The following is a 25127-nucleotide window of genomic DNA, read 5'->3' as shown; positions in this document are numbered from 1 at the left end:
CACTACCTCAACGACTGGCTACTGACAGGTTGTTCCAAGGACGAGGTCCAGTCCCACATGACAGTGGTCATGGACACAGACTGGGACTCCTCCTCAACGTACCCAAATCATCACTCATACCTACCCAAAGGATAGAGTTTTTAGGGGCAGTCCTAGACTCGGTACAGGCAAAAACGAGCCTTCTAGAGCCCAGGTTCCAAGCCATCGAACAGATTGTCAAAACAGTGCCTCAGTATCCCACCACGACAGTCAGGTGTTGTCTGCAGCTAATGGGGCATATGGTAGGTTGCACGTATGTGGTCAAGCATGCCCGACTGAGACTCAGGCCAATACAGGCGTGGCTCGCACTATCTTACCGTCTGTACCGAGACCCCCGGACCTTGTGGTGACAACCTCGGGAAAGATACTAGAATCCCTGCATTGGTGGCTGGACCAACCAGTGGTCTGTGCAGGAGTCCCCTTTGCCAAGCCCCAACCTTCTCTGACGTTAATAAGACGCATCAGATCTGGACTGGAGTGCACACTTAGGGGATCTGAGGACACAAGGCTTGTGGTTGAGGGATGAGATACCTCTCCATATCAACCTGAAAGAGCTCAGGGCGGTTCATCTGGCCTGTCAAACCTTTCATGCCACTTTGCAAGGTCACAGCGTGACAGTCATGACAGACAACACCACTGCCATGTTCTACATAAACAAACAAGGCGGAGCCCGCGCCTCATCTCTCTGCCATGAGGCTCTTCTTCTCTGGGACTTCTGTATAGCGTGATCCATTCAGTTGGAAGCATCCTACCTTCTAGGGGTACGGAACGAAGCTGGCGGATCGCCTCAGCAGGTTATACCACATGAACGAGTAGTCAATCAGATCGGACATTATACAGTCAGTCTCCCAAAAGTGGGGGTATCCCCAAATAGACTTCTTTGCCACCAAGAGTAACAGGCAGTGCCCTCAGTTCCGCTCATTCCAAAACCACAGTTGGGGCTCTATTGCCGATGCGTTCCTAATGCCCTGGGGCGAGGGGCTGAAGTATGCCTTCCCTCCTATCCCGGTCATCCACCGGGTCCTCCTGAAAATTCTCAGGGACAGGGCAATGGTTATCATGGTTGCCCTGCCTTGGCTGCGGCAGCATTGGTACATGACCATCCCAGAGCTGTCCGTAGATGACCCGATAGCCCTGCCTCTCCACCTGGATCTAATCACACAGGACCACGGGCGCCTCCTCCACCCGAACCTGCAGTTTCTACATCTCATGGCTTGGAAACTCCATGGCTAAATCCCATGGAGAGCCAGTGTTCTGAGTCGGTGAGACAGATTCTCCTTGGTAGTAGGAAACCTTCCAGTAGGGCTACCTACCTGGCGAAGTGGAAAAGCTTTTCCTGCTTGTGTGAACCCAAGTGCCTTCAACTGCTCCAGGTTCCTATCCCGGTTATTTTGGAGTACCTCCTACCCCTTAAGCAACAGGGTCTGTCCCTTTCCTTCATCAGAGTGCACTAACAGCCATTTCAGCTTTCCATCCAGGGGAGTCTGGGCACTCAGTGTTTTTGAATCCCATTGTGGGGCAATTCCTCAAAGGGCTGGAGAGGGTGTTCCCATACTCTCGCCCGCCAGTCCCAGCCTGGAACCTGAACCTGGTCTTCTCCAAACTCATGAGCCCGCCGTTTGAGCCCCTGGCTACTTGTTCCCTCCTCTACCTTTCTTGGAAGGTGGCATTCCTGGTGGCCATTACACCAGCAAGGAGGGTGTCCGAACTGAGAGCTCTCACCTCTGAACCCCCTTGCACTGTGTTTTATAAGGACAAGGTGCAGCTTAGAGCACACCCCAAATTTCTCCCCAAGGTGGTCTCCCAATTTCACATGGGTCAGGACATTTGCTTGCCGGTGTTCTTTCCGAAACCCCACAGGAGTCCGAGACCCCGCAGCCTACACACACTGGATGTCTGAAGAGCCTTGGAGCTCTACATAGAGCGCACAAAACCTTTCCGCAAATCAACCCAGTTGTTTGTCACCTTAGCCGATAGAATGAAGGGCCTTCCTGTCTCTATGCAGTGCATATTGTCCTGGATCACAGACTACATTCGCACGTGCTACGAGCTGGCCAAGGTCCCAGCGCCAACTATTACAGCCCATTCAACCAGAGCGCAGGCATCTTTATCTGCCTTTCTGGCTTAGATCTCCATCCAGGAGATCTGCAAAGCAGCCACCTGGTCTTCAGTGCATATGTTTACAGCCCACTATGCTGTTCACCAACAGGCCAGAGATGATGCGGTGTTCGGCAGAGCTGTTCTTCAGTCAATCGTTCCATGACTCCTACCCTCCTCCAATGGTAAGCTTGGAAGTCACCTAATTGGAATGGACGTGAACAATCACTCGAAGAAGAAAAGACAGTTACTTACCTCTCGTAACTGTTCTTCGAGATGTGTTGTTTACGTCCGTTACAATACCCCTTCCCCTCTGTTGGAGTCAAAAGCAAGAAGGAACCAAAGGGGGGTTGGGCTGGCAGGGTACTATATACACCACCATGAGGGCGCCACTCTACGGGGCTCCTCTGCCATCCCTACTGGAGCTGCTAAGGGAAAAAGTTCCGATGTCCCAGCACGCGCACACCTAATTGTAATGGAGGTGAACAACACATCTCAAAGAAGAACAGTTACAAGAGGTAAGTAATCGTCTTTTTTTCACCTTCGACTGATGTATACATCATTTTCCTTCTTGCTGCTTTCTTGCCTGTTCATAGACCAACTTACCTCCTTTAGCCTTCTGTTTCTCTTTTCTGTCCACATTCCCAAAGAATCAGAGAAATGTATGGCTGGAAGTGACCTTGAGAGAGCATCAAGTCCAGCTTCCTGCATTGAGGCATGATCCAATAAACCTAGACCATCTCTGGCAGGTGTTTTATCCAACTTGTTCTTAAAAGCCTCCAATGACTGGTATTCCACAACTTTCCTTGGAAACCTAATGTAGAACTTGACTACCCTCATAGTTAAAAAGTTTTCCCTGGTATCTAATCTAAATCTTCCTAGACACAGATTAAGCCCATTACTACTTGTCCTACCTTCAGTGGATGTGAAGAACAGCTTGATTGCCATCCTCTTTATAACAGCCCTTAATATATTTGAAGGTCCCCTCTGTTGTCTTTTTTGAAGACTAAATATGCCCAGATTTTTAACCTTTCCTCATACGTCAGGTTTTCTCAACCTTCTATCATTTTTGTTGCTCTCCTCTGGACTGTCTCCAGTTTGTTCACATCTTTCCTAAAGAGCGACGCCTAGAACTACACACAGTACTCTAGCTGAGGCCTCAGCTGTGCTGTGTCTTACATATGGCACTCTTCTTAATGCCCTTAAGAATGATACTGGCCTTTTTTGCAACTGCATCACACTGACTCGTATTCAATTTGTGATCCACTATAACCCCCAGATCACTTCTAGTGGTGCTACCCATTAGCCAGTTATTCCCCCTTTTGTAGCTGTATATTTGATTTTTTTTCCTTCCTAAGTTTAGTACTTTGCACTTTATTGAATGTCATTTTGTTAATTTCAGACTAATTCTCTAATTTATCAAGGTTATTTTGAATTTTAATCCTGATCTCCTAAATTTGAGCAAGCCCCTCTTCTCCCCCCACAGTTGGTGTCATCCTCGGATTTTATTAGCATACCCTCCATTCCGTTATCCAAGTCATTAAAGAAAATATTGATTGGCTCAGGACCCAGGCCTCTGACCCCCTGCCGGGCCCCACTAGATACAGTATTACATTGTTGACATAGATTTAGTTGGTGATTCACTATAACCTTCTGATCCTTTTCTGCCGTCCACCTTCCTAGGCAGTCATTTGCAATTTTTTATTTGTGCAATGGATTATTCCTTCCTAAATGTAGTACTTCGCATTTGTGTTTTAGTTTCATTCTGTTTAATTCAGACCATTTCTCTAGTTTTTCAAGATCATTTTGAATTCTAATCATGTCCTCCAAAATGCTTGCAGCCTCTCCCAGCTTGGTATCATCCACAAACTTTGTGTACTCTGTATGCCATTATCCAAATCCATTTATGAAGATATTGAATAGAATCAGACACAGGACAGATCTCTACAGGACCCACTTAATATGCCCTTCTAGCTCGATTGTGAACCATTGATAACTGTGCATAGAAACTGGCAAAAAAGGAGGCTAAAAAGGCAATTGCAAAGGCAAGAACGGAGGCTGATCAGGAAGAATTATATAGAAAGCTGGAGGAAGATGGCAGGAAATCAATTTTTGGATTGGCAGTAAAGGGGAACATTGAAACACAAGATATGAAGAAATATTTGTGTGTGAAAGATGGGAACTGTGTGGTGACTAAATCTAAAGAGACGTTAGAAGTATGAGAAAAATATTTCCAAAGGCTGTTAAATGTGAAGACAGAGTTGTGAGTGCTAGGTCCACCAACAATTATTGTGAAGCCTCTCAAATGTTATCAGTCTCTGTAAAGGAGGTAAAAGAAGCACTGAATAAGATGAAGAGTGGTAAAGCTGCTGGTGAAGATGAGACAACTGTTGATATGATCATGGTATTCTGAATACAGGACAGTCTGAATGCAGGAAAATAGTGGCTACAAAGATTACTTGGTGGATCAAGTTAGATAACAGAAGACTAGAGCACGGGATTGATTGTGCTTCTTTGGAAAGTTAAGGGTGATACAAATGATTCAAACACCTATCAGGGCATCCCCCTTTTAAAACAGCTTGTTGACAACGTGCTTGAGAGAGTTCTAGAGGTTAGGTTGAGGTGCAAGGTGGAGGAAAATATAGGAATGGAGTAATATAGCTTTAGGAAGGGAAGGAGTATTGTAGATGCAAATGAGGTCAGTTTGAAAGAAAGATAAATGGAGGGTTTAACTGCTAGGTAGCATTTATTGCTCTTGAGAAAACATGATCTTGGTTCTGTGGGAGTTGGTGTTTGGAGTATTAAAATGGATGGGTGGGGTCTTCAAGAAGTGGAGATGATAGAGGAGTTGTATCAAGGATCAGGAGCTAAGGTGGTGACAATGCAAGGAATTTGAGTTTTGAGGTGACAGTAGGATTGAGACACGGCAGTGTGTTGCGTCAACTTTTCTTCATCCTAGCTGAAGAGTTCATTAGTAGGAGAACTAAGCCTTTGGAGACCCAGAGAAATTTAACATATGCTGACAATCTGGCCTTTTAGCAGACCGGAAAGAGGACTTGGTAAATATGGTATAAGAGAGGGCATTCATGTTTGAAGATCATGATTTGAGGGTATAAACAAAGAAAATTGAAGTCATGTAAGTGGGAAATGTAAAAAAAGACCTATTGATTGAAATTTCAGGAGAGAAGCTGAATCAGAAGTGTACTCTGGAAGTATACTTAGTGCCCTTAGAGAGACATCTGGGGAATTGAAAAGAAGAAGCTGATGTGCATGTGTGGCAGTCAAAAAGATAGCAGAAGTAGTGTGGAACCGGCAAGTAAGTCACAAACTGAAAGGAAAAGTGTATGTTTTGTGTGTTTTGTCCCTGTCTACTCTATGGTTTGGAAATGGTGGGTCTCAAAGAGATGGAAGAAAAGATGATGCAGGTAGTAGAAAATATGCAGAGCAAGATGGCAGGCAGCGGAGGGTGTACAAAGTGTGTATGGAAGAAATAAGGGAAAAGATGAACTTCGGCCTCTCAGGGATAGGCTGAAGAGTGTACATTTGAGGTGGACTGGGCATATGATAAGAATAGGAGAAGAATGACAATCAAAGAAAGCATGAGAGGAAAGCTGTTTTGAAGAGAAAAGGACTGGAACTCCCAGACCTACATACCCATGCCATCGACTGGAAGGAGTGGCAAAGAACTGTGGGCAATCCAGTTCCAAGTAAATGGTCAAAGGAGTTGAGTAGTGAAGTGATTGAACCGCTCCACATACATTTGTTACCACGTGTTGATTTGTAACTGAGAATGCATTACAAGGTTAGTAAGATTACCTTTGTGTTCTAGTAATGGTGTAAGCTACTTTGACCCTTTGGCATATATAGAGCCAAATTCAGTCTTGGTGTGAGGAAGTGTAAATCCCTTAAATCACAGATGGTGTTCACTCCTGGCATAATTGGGTACATTTGAGCCATGTTTTTTGTTTTTCAGATATTTTTGGAAAACATCTTTGCTCCCACTTTTCCATTTTTAAAAATGTCAAGAGACTCTCTACTTTTAAGACAAAAACACCAAACCTCTGATAATTAAGGGTTTACTCTTGGGAAGAAAGCCATTTGAGAGTCCATTGGGTAATAGCAGAAAGGGTATTTTGCAGTGGTCTGCAGCCATTTTCAGTAAATGTTGACGTGAGTTGGTGTAGAGGAATACGCTGAAGTATAAAGCAGTATTGGGAGTATCTTGGAATATATTTGGATTTAAACTAATAGTTTTTCTACTTTTAATATTTAATTATGTTTTGTAAACCGTGATTTGAGAAAACAGACATGGGCACACACAACTTTTATTTGAGTATAAACATTTAACAGTTTCTTTTAACAGATTAATTTAAAAATTGGCAGTACATATGTCAAGAGGCTGGAAGATGATAATGTGTGATATTGGGGAGTATGGTTTGGAAAGGAGAGTGTTTGAGGCCTGGAAAAATATGAATTTAGTGGTTCCTTAGCAGCTTATATCTGGTCAGTGGAATGGAATTTATAGGCAAATATCAACTTCAAAATAACATTTATCTGATTTTATTTTACCTACTGTTACAGGATTACTATGGCTGAAAGAGAGACAAAATATTTTTGTCTTTCAGTTTACTTCATGCATTTGTAACACTGTATATAATCAATTTCTCCTATTCCTTGTATGGGTCCATAAAATTGGCATTGGGACTCAAACTACATTTAACAATTTTTTAAAAAACTGCTTAAAGTTCACAGTGTCAAATAAAAAGAGTACTTGTGGCATCTTAGAGACTAACCAATTTATTTGAGCATAAGCTTTCGTGAGCTGTAGCTGTAGCTCACGAAAGCTCATGCTCAAATAAATTGGTTAGTCTCTAAGGTGCCACAAGTACTCCTTTTCTTTTTGCAAATACAGACTAACATGGCTGGTACAGTGTCAAATAAAATAGCTTGTAAACATTCTAAATATGTAATTACATTTACATTTTATTCTTTGTTTCTCTGTGTATTGTTTTGAACCTTTTATTGATCATAAAATACAATGTATCCATTTTCCTGCAGGTGTATATGTTCAGTTTGTAGTAAATACAGGGATTTTCATTAAGGCAAAAAAAAAAAATTACAAACTGTGTAGTCCAGTAGACTGAGTTGTGTACTTGCAGAACACGTATTAGAGCTATAATAGATCTGAAGGAATCTGTGCTTCTGGCGGAATTCTGACCACTGTGCGCGGGCAAAATTCATGTCCCTGAAGATTTCTTTGCTTTCTCACAGAAAAGTTTTCTGACTGGGCAGCAAAGGGAAGCTGTAAAAGTGGTCACGTGCTCCTTCCCAGCAGCATAGGCATGTTGTTCAGGGTGCCTGGAGGAGCCGGTGGAGAGGAAGGCAGGGCTGGAGATGCCCCGAACTGGTGGCTCCTACCCTGTGCCAGGCTCAGCTGCTAGTCCTTGCTGGGATGGAAGCAGGGGAGGATGGGACTTGCTCTTCCCCTGCAAGGAGCAGCCAGATCAGACCCACCCCTGGAAACCTCCCCCAGCTGCAGGAAGCACCGCACACTCCCCCATCCCTTGCTTCCTGCCCCCATTGCTCCTCACCCATGGAGGGAGGAGTCACAGTTTGGGGAGCTGCTCCCCTGTCTCCCCAATCCCGTGCATCCAGACCCCACAATAACCAAACTCCCCTGGCAAGCCTCACTTCCCACCACCCGAGCCCGCATCTCTGAGCTTCAACCCTGGCATCCAGAGTCCCGCTGCACTCAGACCTCTTTGGGTCCTATGCACTGCATCTGGACCCTACCTCTGCACTCAGACCACCCCCCACTTGAATCCCCACCCTGATGAGCCACACCCCGATGAGCCTTACCAAGGGTGGATTTGATTTAAATCATGAGCTATAATGCATCTTAGTTTTTCTCTCAAAAAGCATTTGATCAAAAAAAATCTGATTTAAAATTTTTTTTTTAAAAAATTGATTTTTATCCACCCTGGCCTATCCCCTGCATTCACAACCCCCCTGCATGCAGAGCCACCCACTGAGCCCCAATCAGCTGCACCCAAGCCACCACTCACCCAGCACCTGAATCAGCCCCATCTGCCCTCGCCTAAACTCACTCTGCTGCACCCCAATAACCTTCACCCCCCCTGCAGAGTCCCATTGTCCCTGCACCTGGAAACCCCCCCCCCCAAAGAGGCCCAGTGCATCCAGATCCCATGCACCTGTACCTTCCACTGAACTGCCCTCATCCAGATTGCCTCATACAGAACCTTCTCACCCCACACTAAGTCCCTCCACCTTTGGATCCTGCTGGATTGAGTCTGCCTGCCCACACCTGGTATGGAGAGGCAGGGTCCCAGGGTGTTTCTGGGGCAGGTCCAGGCCTTGCAGTGGGTCAGGTTCAACCTCACTGTCGAGTCCGTTCCAGTGACGGGAGGCCACAGGGAGATCTCCCACATGCATGCAGCCAGTGGCCTGTGCTCCCCACTGCCATGCTGGAGCCAACATTTATTTATTGACAAATAAGATTTGCAAAATTTTGCATATTTTTAAAATATTGTGCGCAGAATTTTTTTTAAACTGGTGCAGAAATCTCTCTAGTAAATCTGAAAAAGGCAAGGATGATGGTACTGATGTAGCTTCACCATCAGCAGTATCCTCTGAAAAATAAGTAAATCTGTAGTACTGTTTAATCTTGGATTTATTTCTGACCTTTTAATCTGGCAGATACTGAACTATATTTTCCTGATTGGTCTTTACATGCCAATCTCTAGTTAGCCCTCTGTCTTTCAGAGAGAGCTTCTTAAGCACTTTCATTTTATAAGCAAATGTTGGTTAGAACTCATTTTCTAAAGTTACCTATTGAATATCACCTGTTCACTTTCATTTGCTGCAATTAAGTTCATGTGTATGCAATTTGTCTGAAGTAATCTGCAGTTTCTCAGACAAATTGGACAGTTTAATTGTACTTTGTCAGAACAGAACAAGCTAGGTAGCTCTTATGAAGCCTCTCATTCGGTTTACTGGATCAGTACAACTGTCTGACATCACAGCTTTATGAAAGGGACAATCTGAATTTATTGCCATTGCTATTAATTATACACTAGTGCCTTCTGGCACTGATGAGCCATGTTCTTCTTTAGTCTGTGACACGAAGAACTGAACTGCCTTTCCTTAAGTCTGAGTATTTCACTGTCAACAGAATTGAATGTCTCACCTAAAACTCTCATTACATCTGCACAACTTTCAATAGTAGGAAATCTTTCTGGCTTATTGAGTGCTTCAGTTTTCTTCCTGAGAGTTCAGTAAACCAAAGTTTTTTTATAGACTTAAGCACTTCCCAACGTTTTTCTTACACAACAATTCTGAATGATCTGAAAAATCCAGGCCTGGGAACCCTGAATTAGTGAACAATTTTGACCATAATCCCTGTACCTCTGTTCCTCATTTGTAAAATTGAGATTCCTTACCTCAGAGGAGTGTTATGAACATAAATTTGTTGTTTGTAAGGGACTCAGATACTCTGGTGATGGGTACTTTAACAACTCTTTATTCAGAGCAAGTTATGAAGAGTGCAGTAAATAAGGCATGGGGCCATCCAGTGAATGAGGAGGATAAAAATGTTGAATATCTGCCAATTTAGTGATCACTGTCCATCCTGGGCACTGTGCAATATAGGAGGCCAGACTAGATGATTACAGTATTCCCTTCTGACCTTTGGAATTTATGAAAAAGGCAGGCATCCTATGGAATAAAATAGTATATGAGCATGTAGTTAAAGACTGACAGAAGGGGATGAATTAAAGTTGCACAGCTCTGCCAAGCTGCTTCAACTGATCCTTCCACCATTCAATATAGGTACACCTAACACAGTGAACCCTGCAGGAATGTGTGCAAATACTGTAATTCAAATCTGTGAATCATAGCACAAACAGTGGTATGTTCTTAGTCCTTTTTCATCTGCTTATTGTAGATTTTTTTTTTTTTAAGGCCAGAAGGAACCATCAGATCATCTAGTCTGATCTCCAGTTAAGAGATCAGAGAATTTCAGCCAATTATTCCTGCATTGAGCCTAATAACTTGATTGACTAAAGCATCTTCCATTAAGGCATCTGGTCATGATTTGAAGACATCGTGGGATGGAGAATCCACCACTTCTTTTAGTAGTTTAACCTTGTGCCACACCTACAGAACCATGCCCCAGCAGCTATTGCCTGTTCTGGAGGGCAGAGTTAAGGTTGCGTTGCAGGGGTGGCATGTACCTTTACTTTGTATTTCCTGGTTTCTAAAGGTTTAAATTTAGCCCGTCTCCATATTCTGGAACCTTGCATACCAGTGGACAGCCTTAATTTTGTGTTAACTAAGGCTTTGTCTACACTGCAGTTTTAAGTGGACCTAACATAGGTTGACTTACAGCCACCGCATTAATTACTGTGGTGGCAGATGTCCATGCTACCTTCTTGCCTTCACACTCCTCGCTGGGAGGAGTGGGGGCAGCAGTGTGGGGCTTTTTGCCTCGGGCAGGGAGGGGGCAGCAGGGCTCCCTCCAGGGAGCCTAGGGAGCAGTTCAAGCCGGGAACCTGCGTGGCAGCCTGGCTTGGAGCAGAGACAGGGCAGCAGCCTGGCTGGGGAAGCTAAGGAGCAGGCTTTCTGGAGCCATGAAGTTGACAAGAATGATAACAAACAGCCGATATAAGTAAGGCAATGCCCACACAGGCTCGGTGTCGCCCTAACTACACTGCCATAAGCCCTATGCCTCTCATCAGTGTTGTTATAGCAGAGGATTTACATCGACGGGAGGAGCATTTGTGTGTACACCTTCAGTTTTTTCAACAAAAGCCGACTCTTGACAAAACTGTCATGTAGACAAGGCCTAAGTTAGAGTATTTAATATGTATTCAGTGTATAGGTATAAGTAAAATACCATGTATGTTATGGTATTGATATTTAGAGATTATAGTATGTATATTATACATTGTGACAAAGTTCCTCCTATGCGTTGGTGGCTCCTGCACTTATTGGAGGATTTTCTCACCTCAGAGGTTCACTGCAGTCCTCAGTTTGGCCACTTTTATGGCCCAAATCTGCCATTCACTTAGTTAGCCTCATCACTGGCCAGCATGGGGGAAACAGAGAATACTTGCAGTCTATGTGTCCCACGTGGTAGGTCAGGGACAGGGCAGCTCCCTTTCCCTTACCTTCACTTCTGGTGTTTCTCACAGACCAGGTCAACTCCTCCTGTGTCCGATCAGGAGTTGGGGGGATGGGAGGGAACCCAGGCCCACTCTCTATACCGGCTTCCGCCCCAGGGCTCTGGATAGAAGCTTTCCACAATGTTCCCTGTATCAGCTGCATGACAGCTACAACTCCCTGGGCTACTTCCCCATTGCCTTCCCCCCAGCATCTTCTTTATCCTCACTGCAGGATGTTCCTCCTGAAGCCTGATCATGCTTGAACTCTTCACTCCTCCAGCAGCACACCTTCTTACTCCTTGCTCCTGGTGCACTCCCCTACTAACTGATGGAGGGTCCTTCTTAAACCAGGTGTCCTAATTAGCCTGCCAGCCATAATTGAATCTAGAAAGTCCTTAATTGGTGCCAGGTGTCTTGAGTAGTTTGCCTGTCTTAACTCGTTCTGGCAGGTTCCTGATTGCTCTAGGGCAGCCCCTGCTCTGGTCACTCAGGGAACAGTTTTCTGTTCACCCAGTGGCCAATATATTTGCCTTCCACCAGACTCCTGTATCCCACTCATCTGGGTCTGTCACAACATGTGTGCAGATCTAGTTATTGGACCCATGAAACATGAACCAAAGGCCTCCATGATAAGAGAACTAGAAATGTAAAGGAGAACTTCAGTTTTCTTTGTATGAAGTAATTTTCTAATAGTCTTCCTTGGGAAGATATACAGTAGAACCTCAGAGTTAAAAATACCTTGGGAATGGAGATTGTAACTCTGAAATGTTCGTAACTCTGAACAAAACGTTATGCTTGTTCTTTCAGAAGTTTACAACCGAACAATTACGTAATACAACTTAATAAACTTTACTATGCAGAAGAAAAATGCTGCTTTTAACCACCTTAATTTAAATGAAACAAGCACAAAAACAGTTTCCTTACCTTGTCAAATCTTAACTTTCCCTTTATCTTTGTAGAAGTTTACATTTAACACAGTACTGTATTTGCATTTTTGTTTTTATTTTTGTTTTTGCTGCTGCCTCAGTGCAAACTTCCGGTTCCAAATGAGGTGGGTGGTTGACTGGTTGTAACTCTGGTGTTCGTAACTCAAGGTTCTATTGTAAGTGGCCAGATAGTGGGGAAAAAGAACGTTAATGGACATCTATTTAAATTATAAGTACACTCACCTGGCAAAGCTACCCCATAACCCAGGGGTCGGCAACCTTTTAGAAGTGGTGTGCCGAGTCTTCATTTATTAACTTTAAGGTTTCGTGTGCCAAGAATACATTAACGTTTTTAGCAGGTCTCTCGCTATAAGTCTGTATAACTAAACTATTGTATGTAAAACAAGGTTTTCAAAATGTTTACGAAGCTTCAATTAAATTAAAATGCTGATCTTACACCACCGGCCCGCTCAGCCTGCTGCCGGCCTGGGGTTTCGTTCACCTAGGCCGGCAGCAGGCTGAGCGGAGCCTGCGGCCGGGACCCCAACTGGGAAGGGGCGGGCAGCCAGAACTCCAGACCAGCAGCGGGCTGAGCGGGGTTGGCGGCCGGGACCCCAGACCAGCAGTGGGCTGAGCAGCTCAGCCTGCTGCTGCTCAGCCCACTGCCAGTTTGGGGCTCTGTCCGCCGGCTCCTGGCCCTGCTGCCGGTCTGGGATCCCAGCCCTGTCCACATCGAGTGGGTACCTACCTTCTCCCTGGTTCTAGCCATTCTCTTCCTCTCTCTGCACTGAGATGAGGGTGGGAGTGTTCTAAGTACAGGGCTGGGGGGTGAAGGAGCAGGCTGGGGGTTGGGGTGCAGGTTCTGGCCAGGAGCTAGAATGAGGGAGGGGGGCTCAGGGTTGGGGCAGGAGGGTTGGGTGTGGAGCACTTACCTGGGCAGCTCTCATTTGGTGCTAGGGGTGCAGATGGGACTGTGGGTGTGTGTGGGGTGCAAGAGTCAGGGTAGGGGTCTGGGGGTGTGTGAGTAGGGTGCAGGAGTCAGGGCTGGTTGTGTGTGAGGGGGTGCAGGGATCAGGGCAGAAGGCTGGGGTCATGGGGGTGCTCCCAGCCACCTGCCCTGAGCGGCTCACGGCAGGAGGCTGGAGGGGATATGCCGATTCCACCCCCTTCCCCAGGGTCCCCCGAGCAGAGATCCTGAGCATGCTGTGGCTCTACTTTTCCCTCTCTCCCTCTGTAGCAAAGGCCATCAGCTGATCAGCCACAGGGAGGGAGAAGAGGAGGGGCAGGAACCCAGCACACCCGGGGAAGCTCACCTGCCCTGCAAGGAGAGAGCAGTGGGCAGGGAGCAGGGAAGAGCAGGCTGGGCCAGATTTTTAGTGACAATTAAAAATTGGCTCACGTGCCATCTTTGATGGCAGCTGTTGGCAGCCAACCTTTCACTGCTAGAGTTGCTACATTTCCCTGGGCCACTTCCCCACAGCTCCCTCACTTTTCTCTCTTAATGGCTTCTTCACCCTTACCTTAAGGCTCCCTTTCCAGTGGCTTGAGGATGTCTTCATTACCCAGCCCTTCAGCTTCACTTCCTCTCCTCAGCTGACTGGAGTGAGCTCTTTTATAGTATCAGAGGGGCCTTAATTAGAGTCAGTTGTTCATATTAGCTTAACAGCCTCACCTGACTCTTTGCAGGTTAATTGGAGTCAGGTGTTCTCATTAGCCTAACGGCTTCAGCTGACTCTTTGCAGGCTAATTGGAGTCATGTGTTTGCCCTAGCCTGGAGCAGCCTGTGCTCTGGTCAGTTAGGGAACAGAAAACTGCTTCTCCAGTGGTCAGTAGCTCTGCCCTCGCTCCTCTCTGATAGCCCTCTAGCTTGGAGGAAGATGGGAGGCTGCTGCTGCTGCTCCTCCAGCAACACCGCTGGCTGGGCCAGGCCACCCCCTTCTCTGTTACCTGGTTGCTGGCTGGTGGACACCCACCCCTACCCCCCTGGAACCTTCCATTACTGCTGTTCCTGCTGCAGCCCCTTGGCGAGGCCTGCTGGCTCGCTCCCCAGAGGAGGGGAGTGAAGGGCCCCAGCCGTTGCTGCTGTGGACACCACCACCTGAGTGGGGTCCTTCCTGCCTGGTCACTAGATTGCCTGCTGGAGCTGCTGTTGTTGCCTGGGAGCTGCTGGAGCCTCGAGGAGGAGGAAGAAGAGGACTGTCCGCTGCTGAGGGAGCGCGCAGAGACTCTGCAGACCACTGTGGAGGGGGCCTTTAAGACTGAGTAACTTTTGAACTATGCTCTTGTGGTGGGGGGTCTTGACTGTGTTTGTGGGGATATAAGGGGTGTGGTGTGGAGCCTCTCCCCTCCCCTACACCACCCCCACTGGCTGCTTATCATCTGCCTCAGCTCCTGCCTCTGGGACTCAACTGCTTGCCTGGCTTGCCACACCCTTTTGGTGCCATTTGGGTCTGAAGCAGCAGCCAGCAAACGTTGACATTGCCTTTTTTTTTTTGCAAGCGCACGTGGGTGCACATAGCCCCCCTCCCTCGGGACTGACCCTCCCCCCCTTCCCTGCAGCAGTCTCCTTCTCTCCCCCCCACCCCCTTGCAGCTCTTTGCCCTCCATTTCTGTCCTAGCCCCTCAGCAGCTTCAGTTTGCCTGCCCCAGCTTTTTCCCTCTGCAGTTTTTGCTTGTTTGTTTGCCCTGCCCCAGCATCTGAAGCTAGCCCCTTGGTTTCCCTGCCCTACCTTCAGCCTGGTTGTTCACCCCCCCCACCCCCGCGGCCCCCTACCCTGACTGGCCCCTTGCTCTGTGCACCCATGCCTCCTCCCATGCGCTTGTGCCCCTCCCCTGTTTCAGTTCACTGCATACCGCCCTCCCATGCTATTATAACTCTCCCTCCCCTAGTGCAGCTAGGGGAGCTGGAATTCCTTCCTGAGTTGGTGACTGACACCCCTCCACCCCACCCAGTCTTTGCCTTCGTAGGCCACCTCTATTTAGCCCCCTGCTTCTGGCGCCCTCCTCCCCTGCCTAGAGCCTAGTGGAGAGGAGTGGTTGACCTGTTTCATTGAGCATTGCCTGAGCATTGCCTGGCCACCACGGATGTCCTCCGGGAGATTGTCAGCCATCGCTCTCTGATGGACGTCTGGCAAGACTACCACCCGGACAATGTCTCAACGTTCATCTTTGACCGTGTGGAGGCCCATTGGTTGCTCCACTCCTGGTTGGATTTCATATAGCTATCACGCCGTCACCTTTCACGGGCCCACTCCTCCAACATCCGGCCGGCCCTGTTCTCGGATCACCACCTGGCGACTGTGACTGCCTCTCTGTGTGGAGAGGCCGAGGCTGGCCTATTGGCATTTTAATAACAGCTTGTTGGAGGATGTGGGCTTTGTGTCGTCCTTTCGGGAGTTCTGGCTGGCCTGGCTAGGATAGAGGTGCGTCTTTCCCTTGGCGCGGCACTGGTGGGATGTGGGGAAGGTGCGCGCCCGGCTCTTCTGCCGCGACTACACCCTGGGCGCTAGCTGACAGAGGGATGCGACGATAGAGCAGTTGGAACGGGGGGTCTTAGAGCTGGAAAGGCATCTGGCTGCTAGCCCCAAGAATCCACCCCTCTGCGGAGTGTGCCGGGAGAAGTGGGAGGAGCTCCGGGCCCTTGAGGACTATTGGGCCCGGGGCGCCTTTGTTTGATCCTGCATCCATCTCCTTCGGGAGATGGATTGCGGCTCCCGCTTCTTCTACGCCCTGGAGAAAAGGAGGGGGGCCAAGAAGCACATCACCTGCCTCCTGGCAGAGGACGGCACCCCCCTCACGGATCCAGCAGAGATGTGCGGTAGGGCCAGGGCCTTCTATGTGGGCCTTTTCTCCCAGGATCCGACCTATCCTAATGCTTGCAGAGTGCTCTGGGATGGACTCCCGACAGTCAGTGCGGGCGCCCGACAGCAGCTAGAGCTGCCTCTCACTCTGGCTGCGTTCTCGGAAGCCCTCCGCTGCATGCCCACTAATAAATCCCTGGGCATGGGCTGGCTGACTGTGGAGTTCTACCACGTGTTCTGGGACATCCTCGGCCCAGACCTAGTCACCATCTGGGCTGAGTCCTTGGAGAGCAGGGTCCTCCCCCTGTCGTGCAGGCGAGCCATGCTTGCCTTGCTCCCAAAGAAGGGGGGCCCTTGCGACCTTTGGAATTGGCGTCCCGTCTCGCTTCTCAGCACGGACTACAAAGTTGTAGCGACAACCATCTTGCTGCAGCTACGGTCCGTTCTGGCAGACGTGGTCCACCCCGACCAGACGGACACCATCCCGGGCCGTACCATCTTTGACAATCTGTATTTGGTCCGGGATATCTTGGAGCTTGGGTGTAGGAATAATCTGTCGTTCGCCCTTCTGTCCCTGGATCAGGAGAAGGTGTTCGATAGGCTGCACCACGGGTATCTCCTGAGCACTCTGCGAGCATTTGGCTTCAGACCCCAGTTTGTGGGTTTTCTCCGGGTGTTGTGCACCTCCGCGGAGTGTCTGGTCAGGCTCAACTGGACCCTGACCGAGCAGGTCAGCTTCGGGCGGGGAGTACGGCAGTGGTGCCCTCTCTCAGGCCAGCTGTATGCTCCAGTGATCGAGCCCTTCCTCTGTCTCCTCTGCTGGAGGTTGACGGGGTTGGTGCTGCTGGAGCCGGAGTTGCGGCTGGTCCTGTCGGCATACGCTGACGATGTGCTCCTTGTGCCCAGGTGTCTTGGTGTGGGTGGAGGCTTGCCAGGTTATCTACTTGGCGGCCTCCTCTGCCCGGGTCAGCTGGGTCAAGAGCTCTGGCCTGGTGGTCGGGAATGGGTGGCAGGTGAGCTTCCTCCTTCCCGCACTTCAGGCCATCCGGTGGAGCATGGGTCCACTGCTCTGTCTCGGCGTTTACCTTTCTGCCACGGATCCGTCTCTGCCAGAGAACTGGCAAGGTTTAGAGGGCAGGGTGGTAGAGCGGCTCCGGAGATGGACAGGACTTCTCCGGTGCCTCTCCCTCCGAGGGAGGACACTGGTGCTCAATCAGCTAGGCCTGTTCATGCTCTGGCAGCGGCTCAACACACTGGTCCCGGCCCCGGATTTCCTGGCTAACCTCCGAAATCAGTTCTGGAGTTCTTCTGGCCAGGACTGTACTGGGTCTCTGCAGGAGTCCTCCACCTGCCCCTGGAGGAGGGAGGACAGGGCCTGAAGTGCCCGCACACTCAGGTCCACGACTTCCGCCTCCAGGCCCTGCAGAGGCTCCTTTATAGTGCAGGTAGTCTGGCGTGGAGCGTACTGACGCACACCTTCCTGCACCGCTTCCGAGAGCTCAGATACGACTGGCAGCTCCTTTATCTCCATCAGAGAGATCTTCACGAGACCTCCTCCGGACCTGGAAACTGCTCTCGGCGACCAGGTCTGTGGCAGCCACCGAGGGGGCGGATCTCCTTGTGGAGCTCCAGCTACACAACCCCCAGCTCCATGTGCAGGTGGCGGAGTCCCCCTCAGTGCGCCAGCGGTTGGTCCTGGAGGAAGTCACCAGAGTCGGAGACCTCCTGAACTACGACCGGGGAGACTGGCTGGATCCCCTGATGCTCGCGTGGCGCATGGGGCTCTCCAGGCCTCATACTCCCCGGTGCGTACTTCAGGAGGCAAGGGCCGCTTTACCGTCCACAGCTCGGGTTTTCCTCGACTGGGTCGTGCGAGAGGGCATGCCCCACCCACCCTCCACCCCAGGCCCTTTGGACCTTTTCATCAAGCCCCTGCCCTGTGGACGTTCCCTGCCATCCCCGCCCCTTTACCGTGAGCTGGCTGCACAAGTTGCAACCGCCTCGGTTCTGGACTGCGCCGAGAAAACATCTGTACACGCTTGTGCTCCACACCCTTCACTTCCTCACCCTTGCATCCCGTCCCGACACGAAGTCGCGGGACCTTCTGCCACCTCTGGAGGGTGAGGAGCCCCGGTGGGCCATCCTATATTCCACCCTGGTCCCAAGGCCTGCTGGGGACATCAGCTGGCAGCTCCTTCACAGAGTCTTGAGCACGGGTGTGTACTTGGCTCAGTTCATTCCCCTCCCACACACCTGCCCCTTTTGCGGCATGAGGGAGACCCTGGCACACGTTTACCTGGAGTGTGCCAGGTTGCAGCCCCTATTCCCACTCCTCTTGGACATCATGTTATATTTTTGGTTGCACTTTTCCCCTCACCTGTTCATCTACGCACTCCCCATCCGTGGCCTCACAAAGTCGCAGGACCTCCTTGTCAACATTCTCCTAGCCCTGGCCAAAATGACCATCAACAAAACCAGGGAGAGGAGGTTGGCCAATGGGGGATTCCTTCGCCTGTGGGGCCTATTTTCGCTTCTCAGTCCATTCACGTATCTGGGCGGCATCCGCTGGCTCCCTTGACACCTTCGAGGAGCAGTGGGCACTGTCCGGGGTTTTCTGCTTGGTGTCCCCGTCAGGTTCCCTTTGTTCAGCTCTGTGACCTCACTCCCGATCCTGTTATCTCATTAGGTGTCACACGGAATTATTTGGTTTCCTGGACCTGTGGATCCTCCCCTTAGGCTGGTGGGAGGTCCTTTAGCAGTGGGCGGGCTTTACTTGCCCACTTCCTGGACACCAACAGGACTACTCTACTGTACCCAACTGGCCTTGGTCTATCACAAAGAGAAGAAAATTTAGTTCATCCTCAGAATAGGTTTGGAGCCACTCAGCCATTAAATTAAGTGCAAGTTTAAAACATTGAGTGTGGAGAACTTCTACCATCATTCAGTTGTTTTGAGGCCATAGCCCCTCACGCATCTCAAGACAGACCAGAACAAATTAGTGAAATCAGTTTTAGGGTTTTTATACTGGTGCATTGTAAAATCTGAGGACTTCCCAGGTTACTTGGATTGGCATTCGGAGGTATCTGATGGTCTTGTTGGAGTCTAATGTTCTTTCTTTTCCTTCATTCTTTTCTTTTTTCTTGTATTTGTAGGATGATATAGTTATAAATTTAAGCTTTTCCATCAAAACAAGAATTAATCAGGAGGGTTATGATGCATGGTGACCTAAAAGTGGTCAAGCTCTGGATCATTATAATCTTTTCTGAAAGTTCATTCCACATCTGGATCCCCTAGACCAGGGGTGGACAAACTTTTTGGGCCAAGGGCCACATTTGGGTGGGAAATTGCATGCTGGGGGAGGGGGTTGGGGTGTGTGTGTGGGGGGGTGCGGTGTGCAGGAACGGGCTCAGGGCAAGGGATTGGGGCAAAGGAGGGGTCCAGGATGTATGAGGGGGCTCAGGAAAGGGGGTGGGGTGCAGGAGGGGTTCAGGCTCTGGCCCAGCACCGCTTATCTAAAGTGGCTCTGGGGTGGCAGCGGTGCACACCGGGGCCAGGGCAGGCTCCCTGCATGCTTGCCCTGGCCCCATGCAGCGCCTCTCTGGGAAGCGGCCAGCACCACATCCCCCTGGGGGGAGGGTGGAGTGCACACAGCTCCACGCGCTGCCCTTGCCATGCCTCCAGGTTCCCCGTTTCCGGCCAATGGGAGTTGCGGGGGGCGGTGCCTGGAGGCAAGGGCAGTGCATGGAGCTCTTTCCCCACCTCCCCCCATGGGGGGCAATCCCACGGGCCAGATCCAAAGCCCTGAGGGGCCTGATCCGGCCCATGGGCCATAGTTTGCCCAACCCTGCCCTAGACTGAAGGTGCCTTGTCTTTTGAGTTGCATGGTTTGTTCTGAACGTTATAATCTCTGTTGTCCCTGAGGAATGCATCTTGGATGGCAGTTTGTAGATGCTCTTGCATTCTTCTAAGTAGCTAGGATCTGATCTATTAATGGCCTTAAAGATCAGGACCAAGGCCTTGATCTGACAGTGGAAGACTGGAAGAGAGTTGAGGGACCAGAGCAAAGGGAATGATGCACTCAGAGTGTCTTAACTTGTTAAAGAGGTGGGCCGCCTCTATGTATCAGCTGGAGCCTGTCCATTATTTTTACATCAGTTTAGATATAGCAAATTACAATAATCCTCTCTGGAGGTAACATACTCAGATTACCATGATCAAGTTATCTTATGGGAGGAAAGAGCAAAGTTTGCTAGTAGGATGGAGATGAAAAACAGGCCTTTTTCCCCATTTCTTTAATTTAAAAAAAATAAAATAAAATCACTGACCGTACCAGATCATCCAGGCTCAGTGATGAGGCAGAAAAATAACAGATGCTTTACCCAACTTTGTCAAACTGGATGCATATTTTCAAAGAAAGGAAAGTGTCCCATGTAGTTTCTAGAAAAAGCAGCAGCAGTGGCTTTCAGTGGGCTGATGCTGTGTTTTGATTTATAAGCCTTGAAAGGTTTGGGATGTAGCTGAGATAGTGTCTCTGAACCAGTGACATATTATTTCAGTTAATATCAGCAGAGGTGTTTGAGCTGGTGTTCCTTCAATATAACTGAGATTTGCTGGCAAGCCTCATGTCATTGGAAGAGGAGCTTATGCTCTCACTGTATTTAATTGGTCTCGTTTACCTTTTGCAGAAAAAGATAAACGATGGTTTAGATGAGCAATTACAGCTACAACTATTGGTCCTGAAAAGAAATGACTTGAGTTATTGAAGTGCTGTGCTGCCTATGCCTTGTCTATCTAATAATGCAAATTGTGGAGATATAGCCATAATCATGAAGACAGGGTCTTTCAGTGGTCTTTCACATATACTGTGTCCTTGTCTGAAGCCCAGCTGAGAGGCATCCAGGATGTTAGCACATGCCACTTCCTCACAGATTTTTGCCTGAGAGTCTGAGGTTGAAGAAAAGGTCATAGTTGGAATGGTCTTCTGGATCAAGTATTCAATTTCTGATGATCAGGTGAAGTTAGTTTTTCAGGGAGATTCTCTGAAACAAGGCTGCGATGGTTTCTTTTACGAGTGAAAGGCATTGATCGTTTCTATTAGGTGCTTTTCCCAGCCGGCACAATTATTGAATTATTTCACATATGGTAGCTCTGATCTTTTCCAGAGTTTCTTGAGATTCACCAGTGCAATGGAGCCAAACTCTGGGAATGGGTAATGTAGTTTGGTCAAGTAGATCTAATCTACGTGGATTTCAGTAAAGCATTTGATACAGTTCCACGTGGGAAATTATTAGTTGGGATTAATACGAGAATCGAAAGATTGGTAAGGCACTGGTTAAAGGAGAGACTGCAATAGGTATACTGAAAGGAGAATTGTCAGGCTGGAGAGAGCTTACTAGCGCAATTTCTCAAGGATCAGTCATGGGACCCAATCTTATTTAACATTTTCTTTCATGACCGTGGCACAAAAAGTGGGTGTGCGCTAATAAAGTTTGCAGATGACATAAAGTTGGGAGGTATTGTCAGTATGGAGGAGGACTGGAATATCATACAAAAAAATTTTGACCTTGAAAACTGATGTAATAGAAATTGGATGAAATTTAATAATGCAGAGTGCAAGGTCAAGCACTTACGGGCTTACAACAAGAATTTTTGCTATAAGCTGGGGACAGATCAGTTGGAAGCGACAGAGGACAACGAGAGACCTGGGTGCATTGGTCAATCATGGGATGACTATAAGCTGCCTATGTGATGCGGCCGTGAAAAAGGCTAAGACAGTCCTAGGATGCATCAGATGTGGTATTTCCAGTAGAATTAGGGAAGTGTTATTACTAAGGCTATTACTTCGTAGTAAGGCTACAGTTTTGTCATGAAGGTCGCAGAAGTCACGGAATTCGTGACTTCAGCCCTGGCGGCTGGGAACTGCAGGGTCCTGCTGCCTCCTGCAGTGGCAGGGAGCTGTAAGGTACCCCACCGCCTGAGGCAGCAGGCACCCAAGCTTGCAGCCGCCATAGGCAGGTGGGTACCCCAGAGCTCCCGGCTGCTGCGAAGGACACGGGGATCCTGGCAGCTCCCCACTGCAGCGGTGGCAGGGGAATTCCCAGAGTGCTCCCTATCGCTGGGGAAAGGGCAGGGGAACCCTGGAGCTCTGAGCCCCCCCATATGGTGGGGCCCCAGAGCTCCCAGCCATCCCGCAGCTGCCCAGTCCCTTCCCATTTTATCATGGACAGGTCACAGGTAATAAAGAAAAATTCATGGCAGTCCATGACCACCTGTCCCTGACTTTTATTAAAAATATCCATGACAAAACCTTAGCCTTAGTTATTACCATTATACAAGGCACTGGTGACAACTGATCTGGAATACTATGTGCAATTCTGCTCTCCGTTCTTCAAGAAAAATGAATGCCAAATTGAACAGGTGCAGAGCAGGGCAACTAGGATGATCAGAGGAATGGAGAAGACTCAGAGCTTGTTTGCTATGTGGAACAGCTACATTGGCCATGATTTTGGTGCTGTGATAGTGGAAAAGAAGAATGCTTTAGTTTCTTTACTGTGATGGTGTAGTCCTGTGAACAGTTTTTTGTGCTATTGGCAGATGAATTCGGGTCCAGTTTTGTACTACTTTCATTGTAATCCTCTGCCTATACATTTTTTCCACAGCAGTTCATCTGAGCTATGATGGTCTATGGTGGCTTGGGGCCAAAGTGTCAACTGTAATGGTCGTCAAGTCATGGTACTTATTGGGAACTTTACTTTGTAGGTGGGTGCCTTGTTTTCCCAGGATGAGTTGAAAATTGAATCATCAAATATTTTCAAGGATGAACCAGCCTTGATTGCTTCCCTAGTAAAATGAAGGAAAGGCCCTGATTTTCGTTAGGATGTGGCAGTTGCTGGCCCAAAAAAGTAAATGTGATTTCTCCCATACTGGAAATTGGTCCCGAGTGTATTTGGCTAAGTGTGAGAGTTGGGGATGGTGTGAAAGCATCCAGTGGTTCCCCCGTAAACTAAAAGATCACACACTAATACTGGCGTTTACTTATATGGAAGTTGAAGTTGCTGAGTATGACCACCCTTGAGGTTCCAGAACCCTCCTGGCCAGCGGATCTATTATGTTTTTCCAGGAAGTTTCCAGGATTTTCATCTGAAGAGTCTAGACCACCAAGAGGCCTAGCTTTTTTTTTTTCCCTCACAGATTAGATGGGTGCACTCAAATATTACTGTTTCTGTAGTGCAGTGTCCCCTGCATCTGAGGTTAGTGGGATTAGGATGGCTATTCTGCCTACTTATTTATTCTTTCTAACTCATTGGATCTTTCTTGGCTTTCAGTATATTGTAATGACTACATAAGGATTAGATGTGCTAGAGTAGGGTTGGAAGTGGCATTGAACCAGGTCTGTGGTGCAGGCAAGATCAGGTTTCAAGGATCAGATTTTGAATGGTGGTTGTTTTTGTTGATGGCTGACCTTGTATTCATCAGCAGAAGCCTGACTTTCTCTCAGTTTCTCTGTGTCTCCATCCCAGTGACAGCAGGAATTGGTAAAGTTAGGAACAGTTGGTTTCCAGATTTTTCAACAGGCCTTGTATTCCAGTTGTTAAAATTCTGAGTGTTTGACATTGATGTGCTGGCCTCTCATGGAAAAGGTTTGCATGGTGGAATTGATCTGTGGAACCAAGCACACAAACCTTGCACATTTTTATGTGGAATTGTTCCAGCTGGTGAATAGCCTGGTTAATTTGGGCTGCCTCCAACCTGAAACAGTCCAGAAGTTGATACAGAATGTAGTTGCCCACCTATTAAATGGCGCTTCACAATAAGCGTACATACAGCAACACCGCTGCTCAGTCGATTAGTTTTCTTTTGGCTTCCATGTTGTATTTTAGTTATTTAACAAATAATGCCCTAAATGTAATGAAACTTGGCCATCTGAGAAATCTGTATGTCTGTGTGATTACTGCAGCTGTCATCTATAATGAAGCTTGAGTGAGATACTGCTTGGTTTAAGTGGGTGGAGACTACTAATGAAGTATTCTGTTACTGGTCTTCTCTGGAAGTTATTTTACCTCTAGATCCACTGGAACCTGGTTTTGTTTAACCATGTAGGTGTGCTGCAAATCTTAGTGTGTCAGGTTTTTAGCTCAACAGGGGACATAAGCCCAGGATCCTTGTCTGATGCCTTTTTAATCTAATGGTTTGGTGTATACTTAATTGCCAGTTCCATTGATTTCCAGAGTGCTCTGCAAGAGAAGAAGGTACTTGGCCAAACTATATGGATGGCTCTCTTGTGGTTGAGGCAGTTTTGGTTCCCAAGCAGCCTGAACCTGTCAATCTGCCAACCAAGGACCTTGCATCTGCTTCTGGATCTGCTGTTGCAGGATGAAGAGAAGATTCTGTACCCAGATCTGAATTCCCTTGATCTCACAGTTGGGCTGCTGGATGGATGTTGGAAGTAGAGCATTTGTGCTCTTTACCTGTTCAGAATATTTTAGTGAACAGTAGAAAGTCTCTTTGAGGTGCTCACCTGGTGAAATGGACAAGGTTTTCTTGTGGGTGTCATCAGAAGTCCCTGATTCCACAAGAAACTTTGGTGCTGGAGATTTTAGACTACTTTCTGGGCTTGAAGCAGAGTAACCTTTCACTGAGCTGAGAAACAGTCCATCTGGTAGTTTTTTATGCACACCATCCGCCTATAGAAGGTCACAGTGTCTTTTCTTATCCAATTGTAATCAGATTTTGAAGAGCCTGGCTAAGGTGTTTCCAGCTGTTTAAAAAAAAAACCAGTCCCACCATGGGACCTTAACTTAGTACTTTTGGCCCTGATTGGGCCTCTGTTTGAGCTGATGGCAGTCTGTTCCCTGTTACTTTTCAATGAAAACATCCTTTCTGGTTGCCTTTACATCTGTGAGGATGGTAGAGAGAGAGACCCACCCATTTATTTTTTATTTATTTAAATATTTAAATTGTAAGCTTTATTTTTTAAATAAAATTCTGTTCAACCCTGGAAGACAGAAACTAAAAAGTGTTTTTAAGATAAAATCTTGAGCAGAGTAGAAACCAATGAAAGGACCTCTGCAGAGTACCTGAAA

The 25127-nt window shown here is 47.9% G+C and overlaps 1 protein-coding gene and 1 long non-coding RNA gene across 3 annotated transcripts in view; one reads left to right on the top strand and one right to left on the bottom strand.

Annotated features, from left to right (window-relative positions):
- The window catches only part of DYRK1A (dual specificity tyrosine phosphorylation regulated kinase 1A), a 95067-nt gene that overhangs the window by 29759 nt on the left and 40181 nt on the right, over positions 1–25127 (top strand). Inside the window, exon 1 of one of the 2 annotated variants that reach the window (XM_084614548.1) lies at positions 14489–14506. The exons of the other annotated variant lie outside the window; for it this stretch is intronic. The gene's annotated coding sequence lies outside the window, so the exon portion shown is untranslated. Of the gene's footprint in view, positions 1–14488; positions 14507–25127 lie in introns of those variants that run through there. 2 annotated transcript variants of the gene reach the window in all.
- On the bottom strand, positions 7290–13818 carry LOC311515131. Its single transcript, XR_014710058.1, has 3 exons — positions 13765–13818; positions 12243–12415; positions 7290–7622 (listed from the first exon to the last, which is right to left on the bottom strand). It is a non-coding gene; the product is annotated as an uncharacterized lncRNA (long non-coding RNA).

The sequence above is a fragment of the Lepidochelys olivacea genome (assembly GCF_965140295.1).
Source record: "Lepidochelys olivacea isolate rLepOli2 genome assembly, chromosome: 1".
NCBI classification, from domain to species: domain Eukaryota; kingdom Metazoa; phylum Chordata; order Testudines; family Cheloniidae; genus Lepidochelys; species Lepidochelys olivacea.
The sequence above is the reverse complement of the archived record's forward strand: the minus strand, read 5'-3'. Positions and strand labels throughout refer to the sequence as shown.